The following is a 15,644-nucleotide window of genomic DNA, read 5'->3' as shown; positions in this document are numbered from 1 at the left end:
CAGGAGGAAGTATGTGAAATAATCAGAGCGTTGGACCGCTGGTATATACTTAGAGGAGAATGGCATTAGAAATCTCTAGGTTACACCTGATATGAAGTGACCTTGTGTTCCCAAAATTAACACTGCGGTATAACAGTAGACTGTGCTATTCCGTTAATACTGTGATTTTATTGGTATATTTACCACCAAAGTGAAGCAAATAAGAAAAAAGTTAATTTCTGGACTTGGCAAACACTCTAGGATGATATTTAGGGCAACTCCTGGGAGCTGCATACCAGTTTTTACTTAGGTAGTGTCAGGCTGGGCACACCCCAATTAGAATGTCCATACTGACAGGATATAAATGTAGAATTGTCTGGATTGGTTAGGTATGCCTTCATGGTACAAAGTTATCAGGCAATATTGCTGGTCTAACAGGTCAAATCTATGAAAAATGTAATGTGTGTGGTCACCTTTAATGGCAGCTTTTTTTTGCGAAGATGGGCCTCCTTTAAGATCACTTTAATACTACTGTATTTAGCAGAGAGAAAACAAAGTATAATAGCAGAGGTCTGCTTATGAGCGATGCACACGGTCTATTACAGCACAAAGGCATCTATATATTTGGGGACAGCTATTGGTAAATATCAGCATGTTTTACATACTTTTATTCCTGGAAAATGGCTCACTGTCTGTAAACACTGTTCTCTGTTTATTTTACATCTACGGTAGTTAAATGTATTCTAAATTTAACCTTATGTTGCAATTGATTCTACATTTACCCTTTTTATATGCTTAATGTCAGCAAACAGGAATGCTGTACCTCACTTCCACAGAAAGTCCAAGGGGAGAATGTAAATTTTATGAGACAAAACTATGACTGAAGTCAGGACACATTTACTGTGTTCATCCGTATTAAACCGCTACAGCTTAACAGATGGTAGCATTTTGAATATGTAGGCTACTTTCCCCATTTATGGTAAAAGGAAAAAATGTACATATTTTTCTAGTCACCGCTATTTTCTGACTGTGAGGTTGTTCTAAACAGAATGTAACATTTTTTATCTGAAAACAGATAACTCCTATTTTGTCACTAGATGAGAAAATCTTTATATGCAACAAAGTAATGCTCTCTTATCTTATATACACTTACCCATTCACACTTGAACATTTTTATGTTGGTTTTCCTATGTCTGACTATGTCAACGTGCAGAATCCTATTCTATCTAATTGTCCCTGTTCACACTTGTACAATCAAATCCCTAAGGCTGCAGTTGCACCCGAGCATTTTCATATCATAAAACGCCAGAAAAAATGTCCAAAAAGCGCCCAACAAGCAAAATCCCATTCATTTAAATGGCCCCTGTTAACATCTGAGTGTTTTGTAGCCTGAAGTAAAACGCCTGAAGCTCAAAAAAGTACACAAGCTGCTCTTTGGGCAGATTACAGGCGTTTCTCTGCTTTTTACATTGGTGACCTTTTGACCTGTGCAAAATCACGGTAATAGATGTGGCAAAATAGCGGTAAAAGCGCACGACTTTCTGCCTGAAAACAAAACACTCAGGTGTGAAAGCAGCCTTATGCTCTCTGCCCTGCCCACAAAAAAGCACAAAATCTATTTTAACATAACTAGGAATTTTTGATCCCATAGACTTCAATGAGAGTGCCTGTAAACGCAAGATACGTGTGTTTTTATGCATCAAGAACCCAACGCCTGAACCTTGACACACATGCAAAAAACCTGTAAAACACCTGTACACTTCTGGAGGGAATATTGCTCTGCTCAGGTATGAATGTGGGCTATTAAGAAAAAGTACTGCGCCACAAGACACCAGGTATAGTCATCTGACAATTACATTACCTGTTTTCATAAGCTTGTATCTACAACAATTCATATATTGAGAATGCTGGCAACAAGACTGGACAATGGTCCAAAAATTGCAACTGTTGTTAAAGTGGTTCTAAAGGGAGAAGGTTTATTTATCTTAATGCAATCTATGCATTAAGTTAAAAAAAAAACCTTCTGTGTGTTCAGCAGCATACCTCAGCCCCCCTAATACTTACCTGAGCCCTAGCTCAATCCAGTGATGTTGCACCAGAGCGTCGGCTGTTCGGGACTCTCCCTCCTTATTGGCTGAGAAACAGCAAGGGGTGCCATTGGCTACCACTGCTGTCAAAGTCAGTGAGCCAATGAGGAGGGGGGGCGGGGCCAAGCTGTGGGTCTGTGTCTATATAGACACGCAGAGCAGAGGCTTGGCTGCCCCCCTAGCAATCTGCTTGCTGTGGGGGCACCCATCAGAAGGGAGGGGCCAGAAGTGCTGGCGAGGGACCCAAGAAGAGGAGGTTCTGGCCTGCTCTGTACAAAACCACTCCACAGAGCAGGTAAGTAGAACATGTTTGTTATTTTTAAAACAGAAAAAAACAAGACTTTATTATCACTTTAACCACTTACGCCCCGGACCATTTGGCTAAGACCAGAGCACTTTTTGAGATTCGGCACTGCGCCGTTTTAACTGACAATTGTGCGGTCGTGCGACGTGGCTCCCAAACAAAATTGACATCCTTTTTTCCCCCACAAATAAAGCTTTCTTTTGGTGGTATTTTTGAAAAAAGACGCATTATTTTTTACTTTTTGCTATAATCAATATCCCCAAAAAAATATATAAAAAAATATTTTTTTTCCTCAGTTTAGGCAAATATGTATTCTACATATTTTTGGTATAAAAAAAAACGCAATAGGCGTTTATTGATTGGTTTGAGCAAAAGTTATAGTGTCTACAAAATAGGGGATAGTTTTATGGCATTTTTATTTTTTTTTTACTAGTAATGGTGGCAATCAGCGATTTTAATTGTGACTGCGACATTAAGGTGGACACATCGGACACTTTTGGTGCTATGTTGGGACCATTCACATTTATGCAGAGATCAGTGCGATTAAAAATGCATTGCTGTGTAAATGTGACTGGCAGTGAAGGGGTTAACACTAGGTGGCGTTGTAGGGGTTAAGTGTGTCCTAGGGGGTGATTCTAACTGTGGGGGGAGGGGCTATGTGTGACATGACACTGATCACCGCTCTCGATTACAGGGAGCTATGATCAGTGTCCTGTCACTAGGCAGAATGGGGAAATGCTTGTTTACATCAGCATTTCCCCGTTCTTCCTCTCCGTGAGATGAACCCGGGTATCCCTGCAGACTCGATGACCCGCAATCACACTCACGGAGCTCGCGGCGGGCGAGTGCACGCCACCGCGCACGCGATGGAAATTTAAAGGGACGTACCTGTACGCCCATTTGCCTGTCCATGCCATTGTGTCGACGTATATATACATGCGGCGGTCGGCAAGCGGTTAACAGTGACACAAAAGACTATTGAACATAAAAATATAGCAAACTAACAAGAAAAAAGCACATGCTCCATATTCTACAGTCATAACTTTTCCACTTTAAGAACAGACCTTTGTTTTAGACCACTTGATATATTTCCTCCATGGTCAAAGTCCTTCTGCACTATTTAATGACATTTAATGAAAAATTGCTAGTTTTCACTTTTTGCAGGTGAACTCCCACACCAAGTAAAGTCCAATTTTAGATTCAAGCAGAAAACTAATTACATTTACTTTTCTATTTACTATACATTTTATATGCTAGTTCAGCTGTGCTATATGTCAGATGTTTCCATGTGAGTCAGATGGTTGGACAATGGCCTGTGAGCAGATATACAATGAACAGGTTAAACTACCAGCGTCACGCTGGGAATTTCCCAGGTTATCAGGTTTGTTTAAATGGCTAGAGCAGCTTACCAAGTTTACTGTTTACTTTACATTTATCAAGCACATGTAAAAAATTTTGCAATCTCCACCCTATGTTGATATGTATTACATTGCCATTTTCCCCCCAGACACCCGGCACACCTCAATGTAACATGCAGAAAACCAAAGATGTCACTTTTTTGTTCTATATTCCTTAAATGATCCTAAGTAAAGAGGCATACTATGAATATAAAAAGAAAATATCAAAATTCCTAATCCAATCAATACAATTGTGTAGGATTTGGCACCTATAAAGTCACACTTTTATTTATGTTTTTTTCCACTTTATGCAGTGCTAACCAAAAAAGTCCCGCAACATGTAATCAGTATGAGACGGATTTGTTTGGCAAAAGAAACATGTAAAATCTCATTCTCTACCCGACCCCATCCCCGCCCCTTTTATCTCCTAGTGATTTTATTTCTGTTCTGTGCAGTCTACATTTCAGCCTGCATGAAGGGGTCCGGAAGAAGAGGAGGTGGAAAGAGCGAAGTGACAATAGGATCCTAGACCCGTAATGCATGCAAAACTGTGTGTGTAACAAGTGTGCCATAACGTATAATGTGTCAGGAACTCATCCCCTCCTTGACAAATTTAGTTCCACATCAAGCCTTGACCTGCCTCTACTACAATTAATTGTGCTATTCTCTAGCCAACCTAGGTAAAAAAGGTAGTCCACCTACCAGTATATTGTTTTCATGTTTTTTTGGGGTTTTTTTTGGCGGGAGGAGGGAGGCTCAATAGAAGGAAAAAATAAATAAATACACAGGGAAATAGGCAATACGCTGGCAGGACACCAGTGACAAGGCTCAACACTAAAATCTCATATCATACAACATAAAGGTCAGAAGACAGCAACATAGAGTCTGCAAAATGTAACAGTACATCTGTGATAAAAGTGATGGAATGGTACACAATGTTCCCACAAGGACACACAATATGATCTAAAACAATGAATGAGCACTATGCAAAGTTTAATTCCTCACAGTTCACAGCTCTTATTACTGAACCCACCATGTGTTTTGCAAATAAAAATCCTACAAAACATGTAGCTGAAAAGACACCTTCTCGTTTAACAGCCAATTAAGAATGTCATTCGTTTATTGTGAATGACAGGTGTGGTAACCCCCTCATTTCCACCCCCACTTTGTCTCAGCAGTCTGCAGCAGAAAGGATGACAGAACTCCTTCTACAGATCCTGTGTCTCTCTGTGCAGCAGTAGCACCCCTTTGTCTTTGCTTCCCCTATTTTCAACAATCAGCAGATTCCAAAGGCTGACTCCAGCCCTCCTCTGGTCCTCTTCCAGACCCTGCGCTTTCTGCTTCCCAGCTTCTTCCTGGTAGCAGCGCAGGTTAAGTCCCCCACCCTCTATTACAGTAAGGGAGGGTGGGGGCTCAGGACATCTGATAGTGGGGGGGAGGGGAGGTTCTCTTGATACCTTATGTAAGAGGGGGTGGTCTGGACACATGCTTATAATTATTATGAGACTACAATTCTATGCCACTTGAAAAAAAAAGGGGGGGGGGGGGGTCGCACACTGCTGGTATCATCCACAAGAAACTTTATTGGAGACCGTTCAGACAAAACAACCATGGCAGAACCATGTTCTCTCTGAATAGCCTGCAATAAAGTTTCTTGTGGATGATACCAGCAGTGTGCGGCCCTCCTTTTCAGGCTTGCATCACCTGTTACAGGGGTGTAAGTGGGCTCCGTGCTGGTCTGCACCTGCTTTTCACAGCTTAAATCTATTATTAAAACCAGTACTAAATCGAAAGCAGAGAAATCATTTCCTTATATATAGAATTATTTTAAAAATATATATTTTTTTATTATTATTATTTTTTCTTATTATCATTATTATATTATATATTATGATAATGTTTTATTTAATCTCTGCAAATTAAGGTAATTCCTTGAGGACTCCTAGGTCACTGGAACTAGTGTCCCCAATGGAAGATCTTCCCTATATTACTTTTCTGGGGACAACCCAAAATTTTGAATTTTCTTTTACTTTCAAAGACAATAGTAAACAGGAGAAATAGAGAGGGTGATCCTCTATAACTGGGACACAGAGCAAAAAAAAAAAAAAAAAACGATAAGCGTTCCAATTACTCTGCACGTTATCCAAAAGGAAAAAACATAAAATAATTGCCTTTAAGTTTTAAATAGCTTACAAGTTCACTTTCAAAATATGGAAAGTAAGGTACATAATAGTAACTGCACAAATTAGATTTCAAGCAAATCATAAAGATGGAATATTATAAGGGAAAGTTTGCATATCTCATATAAAATATTTTTTTTTTTTTATACAGTTTTCTTTCTGCCAGTTTTACATGATCTGGCATATCTATGCATTTTACCAAAGAGCAGTTTTGTTCTAGGCCAGATGTCAAACAAAACTTACACACTGCACAGACACTATGCAAAAAACAATCTTTATTATCAAATAGACACCATACCCTTATTTTTACTTATGTTGATGGGAAAATTAATAACGAATGTTCTGTGTCTTAATTGCTATTGTTATTTTTTTCCCCAAGCTAACAGTAGGATAAAACACACAAACACACAAAGAACAGGAGCCAAAGTAACAACTACCAAATTGTAAGCAGAGGGTCCCCAAGTGCTCTGGTTTCATGTCTTCCAACAGTATCCAGGAGGGTTGAATTAGGAAAAGCTGTTATCATAAATTTCCGTGCAATACTGAACAGTGTGGTATTGTTACTCCAGTAACGTTACCGTAAATTCTATAGTAGTAGTTCTAACTAAATGGACAATACCGGATGAACTTCAATGCAACAAACTAAAGTTTTAACACTTTCTTTGAAATGCGGGACTATACTACTACATGACCAAGGTGGCATGAACTCGTTAATATTTTATTTCTAAAATGATGCACATAGTTATTTTGCAAATGTTTATCAAATTTCTCATTATGTACTATGTAGAACATATGGTTAAGAAAAGTAAAGGATGTCAATTCATGTATGCCAATTGTAATACACTGTACTTTATGTGTTTCAAATACAAAGACATACATCTGAGAAATTCAACTGAGCAAGTGTAGTGAAAAATTAAATACGTAAAAGATACCCAGAAAACTACATACCAAAAAACTCACTAATACTGTGATATAAGAAGCCAATACTGCATGCAAATTTGAAACTTGTCTGTAAAACCTCCAAATCTCTTAATGGCCATTAATGCTACTTATATTAAAAGGACCAACAGGGATGCCCTAGATCAGTGTTGTTCTATTTGAAAATTATAGAGGGCCTCAAATGAGGCCCCCAACACTTTGTGAGGGCTGCACAATAATAGCGCATTTTTGCAAAGCAACACCCCAAAATTTCAGTCTTGCTGTATTTTTGCAGCATATCATAACAATGCAAACTGAAGTAGTTGGAGTACAGTAGCAATAGTGTCAGTGAGTGCAATATTGGTTCAACTTTTAAAAAGAACAAACATGTTATACTTGTCTGCTCTGTGCAATTGTTATGCACAGAGCTGCCCGATCCTCCCTTCTTGAGCCCCCCGCTGGCGCTCCTGTCTCCTCTCACTTGCTATGGGGGCACGGGTGCGTTGTCGCTCCCAAACCCAGATCTATGCGTCCCTAAGACACATAGAGCCGTGGCTCTGCCCGGCCCCCCAGCTCTCTCCTTATTGGCTCACTGGCTGCAATTGTCAGTTAGTGGGAGCCAATTGTTTCCGTTGCTGTCTTAGCCAATGGGGAGAGGGAGTCCCGGGACAGCCGAGGCTCTCATGTACATCACTGGATCGAAAGAGGGCTCAGGTGAGTATTAGGGGGGCTGTGGGGGGAGCAGCGCACAGAAGGATAAAAAAACTTCAACCTTTACATCCACTTGAACCCCAACATTGGTTTCAGAAAAAATGGTGTCAGTGCAATAATAACCCCCCCTAGCATTGGATCCAGTGGAAACAATAACCCCTAACACTGGTGTCATTGGACACATTAATAAGCCTCAACATTAGTGTCAGTGAAGGCAATAATGACCCCCAGCATTAGTATTGGAATAACCACTTCCCAACATTGGTATCAGTGGATACAATCATAACCCCCAGCATTGGTATCAGTGACTGCAAAAATACCCCCCCAGAATATTTCTCAATACTATTAAGACACACCCCCCTCCATTGATGGTCAATGGCAGTGATAGTTTACCCTCTTATTCATGCCTCCAGCATTTGAATTCATGACAGTGAAAGTTAAAATTAGAGAATGGTAATGGTGAAGTCAGGGAACTAATTAAAGTAGAACTAAAGGCAAAAGTTGTTTTTTTTTTTTTTTTTTTCAGTTTGGTTAGTGGACGCTATAGCTTCTGTCAGGTTTTGTCATCTGTGTCCCATTGGGGAGATTTTCCTTCATTTTCAGTCCCATAGCCAAAACAGGAAGTGAGAGTAAATCCTTCCAAAATTAAGGAAATCCCCTTTGCCTTGAATTGCTCAGGCCCTACAGCTTTGCAAAGTAATTAAAAATGAAAAAGGCTGAGAAAGTAGTGGACGGGATTAAGGGACAGGAGGGGAAGAGCTTTGCTTAAAGATGAACTTTAAAGTGGATTTCCACACATTTTTTAGTTTATTAAAAGTCAGCAGCTACAAAAAGTGTAGCTACTGACTTTTAATAAACAGACACTCACCTGTCCCATGGTCCAGCGATGCAGCCGCTCGGACCCTCACTCCTCTCCGCCGGCACCGTCATAGCCACTGTGGGCACCCGGCCGTGACAGCTTTCTGCTTCGCGGCTGGGCGCTGCTAGTGGCCAGGCAATTAGTGTCACATGTCTCAGAAGATTGCTGGCAGGGAGGGGTCGCCTAGGGGGAGAGGAGGAGTCGCCTAGGTGGCCAAGCACAGGAAGGAGGAGGTGGGACAGGAAGTCCCACTCTAAACTAAGTACCCCCCCCCCCCCCCAGGAGTGCTTAAAGCGAAAGTTCCACTTTTGGGTGGAACTCCGCTTTAAGATCTACAGGTCAAATGCATTATTTGGCCCTGTCAAGACAGGTGCATTTGCACCCCCTTCTCCAGGTACTTTAAAAAAAGAGGAATTTTGATTCACCAATAAATTCCATAACTTGGTGTTCAGTAAAGGACATAGACTGAATATTCGTAGACTCTGGGCTATAGGCATGTATCTTCAATTGGACGTTGAAAAATCTTTTGAAGACACACCTCCTGGATGCATCACCTATAACTCTAATGCCCCGTACACACGGTCGGACATTGATCGGACATTCCGACAACAAAATCCTAGGATTTTTTCCGATGGATGTTGGCTCAAACTTGTCTTGCATACACACGGTCACACAAAGTTGTCGGAAAATCCGATCGTTCTGAATGCGGTGACGTAAAACACGTACGTTGGGACTATAAACGGGGCAGTAGCCAATAGCTTTCATCTCTTTATTTATTCTGAGCATGCGTGGCACTTTGTGCATTGGATTTGTGTACACACGATCAGAAATTCCGACAACGGATTTTGTTGTCGGAAAATTTTATAGCCTGCTCTCAAACTTTGTGTGTCGGAAAATCCGATGGAAAAATGTGTGATGGAGCCTACACACGGTCGGAATTTCCGACAACAAGGTCCTATCACACATTTTCCTTCGGAAAATCCAACCGTGTGTACGGGGCATTAGTCCCCAGTTATGTAGCACACAATGCAGAGTAACCAGGGAATAGAAAGGAGGGTGGCCCATGTCCTGCACTGTACACCAAGATATGGAGTTTACAGATAACTCAAGAGTCCTTTTATTCCAGGGTACTGGGAGAAGAGGGGGGCGGGGGGCAAATGCACCTGTTTTAAAAGAACCAAATAATGCATATTAATCGTACAGTATAGGACACAGGCTAAGTATTCATAGTTAGTAAAATGAAAAAATAGGTGAATGCACACCCAAATCAAAACATTAGTGCATAAAGTGTTTATTACATATTTAAGGGTGCTGAAACCATAGATTAGGTTTCCTCAAGAAAGACCCAGGAATAGTACACTCTAAATAAATGATAGTACTCCAGACAGCTAACATTTCACGTTTCCTATATTTATGAAAGGAAGTGTTATATAAAGACTAAACTGTAAAATGTAGCACATGCACAAAATCTCTCCACAGTTACTCTACCTATACAAAGGAAAACTCAGCTACAAGCACCATACACATTTTCATTAAAACAGGGAAGAGATCCAGGCTAAAAGTACAGCAATAACAAGCATTAATAAACATGTAGAAACACCAGAAAAATCCTTCAGCTGGCATGCGGACACTCGGATTAGGTGAAAATCACAATATTTTGGAGTAAAAACATTTCTCAAGTGGATCTCACCTTAGGTAGCAAGGATGGTCTTGGGCTTCTTTTTAGATAGCATGAAGCCAAGTTCTGGTCAAGTCCTGATTGTAAGGCGGCCAGAATGTGAGGTGCAGAATAATCTCAGGCAAATGTCTGTGTTCACAACAGGAAAAGGAGATTTAGAGGTACAAATAAAGATCCTTATGGAAAAGGTTTTATGAATGACAAACTCAGAGACCCCTAGGTGTCTTAAAGACCTGTGATTCAACAGCCATTCAGCTAAAGGTCTGGCCTGTTTGGGTAAGGCTAGGACTTGTCTTCTAGTAGTCCGAGTATGTGTACCAGGTTCTTCTAGGCCAGTTTGTTGCAATGAGAATCACCTGGCTTCTTCTCTTGCCTTATTTTGTGGAGCAGATGAGGTAAAATTCGCCCTGGAGGGAAGGCTAAGATTACGCTGAACTGAGACCAGGGGAATATCTAGGCATTTGATACATGTGTTAGGGGATCCTTAGTTCTGGTAGCGGTAACTTGTGAATTCTGAAGGCCAAGATGTCTATATCCAGGGTCCCCGTCTGACATATGAGGTTAAGGAGGTGGGAGTAAAGGGCTAATTCCCTTTGATCCAGGCAGTGGCGGATAAAATGATCCACTTTCCCGCTATCCTCTCCTGGGATGTGGACCCCAGAGAGCGATTGACAGTGATTCTCCGTCCATAAGCTGATCTGGCTTGCTTCCTGGTGCCCCCTTGATGATTAATGTATGCCACAGCTGTGACACTCTCCATTTGCACCCCAATTGGTAGTCCAGTGTTGCAGAGCCATCTTTATTGCTCTGAGATTGTTCCCTGGACAGCGAGGGACTGGAACAAGCCTTCCCAGCCTAAAACACTGACAACTGACTTCCTCACTGTTAAGACTGAGCTGGAAATTCACCAGCTATGTTCCATGAGCTTTAGATCTGAAAATTATTTCAGGGGTTCCCAAGGTCTCCAACCTTTTGCCAAAGGTTTCGACAAGGTAAAATGGTCAAGAAACACTGGACAAAAATGAATAGCCAGCTTTCAAGGCAGTTTTCTAGAAACAGATATAGAGTTAAAAAATATTTTCCACACAAATATTTAACCACTTCCCACCCACTATATAGCAAAATGACAACCAGAAAGTGGCTCTGTGTTCCTGACTGGGCGTCATATGATGTCCAGCAGGATAAGCCGCGAGAGAGCGCAGCGATCAGTGGCATGTTACTCTGACACACTGCAACTCTGGTTCTAGTAAAGAGCCTATGACGTAGGCTCTTTACCACGTGATCAGCTGTGACCAACTGGATGATCACAGTGTGTAACCAGGAAGTGCTGGTAAATGGCTTTCCCTGGTTTGTGCTGACAGGGAGAGCCGATCAGCAGCTCTCCAATCAGAGGGGGGGTGTGCGCTGATAATCAGTGCATTATCAGCGCAGCCCCCCATCAGAGGTGCCCACCACAGCTGCCAGTGCCCATCAGCTGCCAGTCAGTGCCCAAAGTGCCAATCAGTGTCCATCAGTAACGCCTGTCAGTTTCTTTCATAGATGCCAATCAGTGCCCATCAGTAATGACTGTCAGTACTTCATCATCAGTGCTGCCTATCAGTACCATCTATTAGTGCCCATCAGTGCCATCTATTAGTGCCCATCAGTGCTACCTGTCAGGTGGTACTGATGGGTACCGATAGGCAGCACTGATGGGCACCGATAGGCGGCACTGATGGGCACTACCAGTGCCGCCTATTGGTGCCCATCATTGCCGCCTATCAGTGCCCATCAATTCTACATATTAGTGCCTCATCAGTGCCACCTTATCAGTGCCAACTCATCAGTGCCCGTCAGCGAAGGAGGCAAACTAAATTTTATAACAAAAACAAAGAATTCAAAGATTTTGGTCTTTTTTCGTTTGTTCAGCAAAAAATAAAAAGCCCAGTGGTGATCAAATACCACCAAAAGAAAGCTCTATATGTCGGAAGAAAATTATAAAAATTTTGTTTGAGTACAGTGTTGCATGACCGCGCAATTGTCATTCAAAGTGTGACAGCGCTGAAAGCTGAAAATTGTCCTAGGCAGGAAAGGGGGAAAGTGCCCTTTATTGAAGTGGTTAAACATCCAAAAAAAGAAAAAAGTGGCGAATAAAATGTGGTAAACATATTCTGCAAAAATCAATGTTCTACAAAAATATACTGAAACTGAGCTCTTCGCTTGTTCAACTACCCAACATATCAACAGATTCACATCCATAATGTTCAAATATACGAAATTCCCGGCTAAAGTTGATCTAAGATAAGTGTCAATGACATATACGATCACATAGCTGTCTTCTAACAAGTCCTAGTAACTTTCCCACATTGAGACATTGCAGGCACACACCTAAATATGTAGACCACTCCACCTGTACCATACGTCCCTCAATCATGAAGTGTCAATAGTCACATTTATGAAATGTGAATATCCCCGCTCTACTACTGCCCATCTCAATTCTGGAATATTTAAAAATCACTGTGTACAAGAACATTACACCAAGACTGTGCCCTTCAATATGCAAAATGTGGGTGCAAAATTCCTGATCAGGAGGTTGTTCGTCATCAAAAACTAGCACTTAGGACATATGATTTTTGGATACGTTTGCCCTGTTTTGTTTCTGCCTCATTTATGGACAAGGAGCAGAACAAGATGGATGATTCATTTATGTAATATTTTGCAGGTTGATGTACAAACCCTCCACCGGGAGGCCCCCCTCGTCTCCCTCCTCGCCCCTATTTTTGGCTTATGCATTGGTGGATAGAGGTGCAACCGCTCATCTGATTTCCATGTTAAAGATTGTATGAGATTGTTATAACTTTGAATCGCAGTAGTTACATGTAAAAGCAATACTAAATATATCTGTAGAAAAAAAAATCTTTTTTAATGTGTGAAAACAATAAAGATACATTGAACTTTTAAAAAACGGTTTACTTGCCAAGAAAGTACTAAGAAATACAGTTTACTTGCTAAGAAATACGTACTTAAAAAGTCCCAAAGATCCCAATTTAGTGGTTGCTTTGGTCTATTTAATTTACGGGATGTTGCTACGCTCCTTCGTGAATCAAGACTTATATGAAGTAAAATTAATTAGTATACTTAGAACAAATGTCTTTATTTTATTTGGCATGTTCACATGTTTCAGATTAAATATAGTGATATGTTTGTATGAATTCATGTTGCGTCTATGCAGGAGATTCTCCTTGTCTACTTTCCCTGGTCCTCCGATAAGTCCTTCTTAGCCATTTTCAACAGGGGTTGTTATCAAGGTTTCTAATCTTCAAAGATTTTTATTGGTTTTACAGCGAAAGATGACAGTACAATTACAGTCACAATAAGCGGATACAGTAGCAAAAATAATTATTTGATCACCTGCAGATTTTTTAAGCTTGCCCACTTCCAAAGGAATGAAGGGCCTGTAATTGTTATGATAGGTGTATTTTAAATTATAGAGATAGAACATCAACCAAAAATCCAGAAAAAACTCATGATACAAATGTTATAAACGGAGTTGCAGTTTAAAGTATTTGATCCCCTACCAACCAACAATAATTCTGTCTCCCCAGACTGGCTAGAATATGTGCTCATGTGGTACACAGCAGGGGTAATTTTGTCAACGAACACATTGTCATTTTTGTCAGCCACATTTTCACAGTGACAAAAACAAAGCGAAAAGTACACCACATTTTTGTCCACTGACGGAAACCACTGCTGTTTACATTAACGAACGAAAACTAAATGAAAATGTGAGGCAGGGACGTTTACCCTCAGAACTTCCAGTTTCCATGGAGCTCCAGTTTCCTCTTGATGGAGTCCAGCATTTGTAGATAGGAGACTGTCTAGGAAGGTTAGACTATCAATGCCTGTTATCTGCAGCCTGAAGGGGGTTATTCTATTAGGATGGCTGGGGCTTGGCTGTGTAGTTAACCCTCTCATACACTGCCACACACTCACACTTTATACTGATATATAGAGGCCCCCTGAAGGAGACTTGCTCCTTGTCAATAGGCTTCATAGCGTGTCCACTATAGGAGAGCACACTGTCTGACCTGAGCAGGATTAACCCTTTTGCTGCCAGAGTTGTTTTTGCACCCATGCTTAAAAAAATTAATTCAGGCCTGAAAGTTACACAAACCCCCCCCCCCCCCCAAACATTATATATTTTCTTAATTTGCGATACGGCACTGTGTCGCTTTAACTGACAATTGCGCGGTCGTGCAATGCTGTACCCAAAGAAAATTGACGTCTTTTTTCCCACAAATAGAACTGTCTTTTGGTGGTATTTGATCATCTCTGCATTTTTTTATTTTTTGCGCTATAAACTAAAAAAGAGCGTCAATTTTGAAAAAAAAACAATATTTTGTACTATTTGCTAAAATAAATATCCCAATTTTTTTTTAAAAAAATTTAAATTTTCCTCAGTTTAGGCCAATATGTATTCTTCTACATATTTTTGGTAATAAAAAACGCAATAAGCGTATATTGATTGGTCTGAGCAAAAGTTATAGCGTCTACAAAATAGGGGAAAGATTTATGGCATTTTTATTATTATTCTTTACTAGTAAAGACGGTGATCAGCGATTTTTATCGGGACTGCGACATTATGGCGGACAGATAGGACACTTTCGACACATTTTTGGGACCATTGACAATTATACAGCGATCAGTGCTATAAAAATGCACTGATTACTGTGTAAATGTCACTGGCAGGGAAGGGGTTAACACTAAGGGGCGATGAAGGGGTTAACTGTGTTCCCTAGTGTGTGTTCTAACTGTAGGGGGATGGGAGTGACTGGAGGAAATAATAGGATTTTTAAATACACCTTACCTGTAAAATCCTTTTCTTGAGAGTACATCACGGGACACAGAGTATTCATTACATAGTGGGTTAGAGGTGCCAATGCACGTGGCCGGCGGTCGCGATGACCGATGGCCATGCACAATTGCGGGCGTGAGAGCCAGAACAGGGACATGTGTGTGTAAACACACAAATCCTTGTTCTGTGAGGAGAAGAGAGACAGATCGTGAGTTCCTGCTAGCTAGGAACAATCTTTCTTGATCATACATCACAGGACACAGAGTATTCATTACATAGTGGGTTAGATAGGCACCATCGGTGATTGGACACTGGTTAACCCCAATTAAGGAGAATTTCTCCCCTATATAACCCCTCCCATACGGGGAGGACGTCAGTTTTGTAGCAAAGCAATAGGTAACCACATAAAACCCATAGAAGGGCGCGAGCTCTGTGTCCCGTGATGTACTCTCAAGAAAAGGATTTTTACAGGTAAGCTGTACTTAAAAATCCTATTTTCTTGATCATACATCACGGGACACAGAGTATTCATTACATAGTGGGATGTCCCAAAGCAATGCTCATTTGAGGGGAGGGAGACACAGATCAGAAAATATAGACTGCAAACGGACCAGAGGAACTAAACTGCAGCCTGCAGTACACTGCGCCCGAAGGCGGTATCCTCTTGCCCTCTTACATCCACCTGATAGAATCTGGT

At 41.0% G+C, this 15,644-nt stretch overlaps 1 protein-coding gene across 2 annotated transcripts in view; it reads right to left on the bottom strand.

The window, feature by feature from the left end:
- SPIDR (scaffold protein involved in DNA repair) overlaps positions 1 to 15,644 on the bottom strand; it is a 1,065,859-nt gene that overhangs the window by 720,369 nt on the left and 329,846 nt on the right. The window lies entirely within an intron of this gene.

This window comes from Aquarana catesbeiana, linkage group LG05, assembly GCF_042186555.1.
Source record: "Aquarana catesbeiana isolate 2022-GZ linkage group LG05, ASM4218655v1, whole genome shotgun sequence".
NCBI lineage: Eukaryota > Metazoa > Chordata > Amphibia > Anura > Ranidae > Aquarana > Aquarana catesbeiana.
The sequence above is the reverse complement of the archived record's forward strand: the minus strand, read 5'-3'. Positions and strand labels throughout refer to the sequence as shown.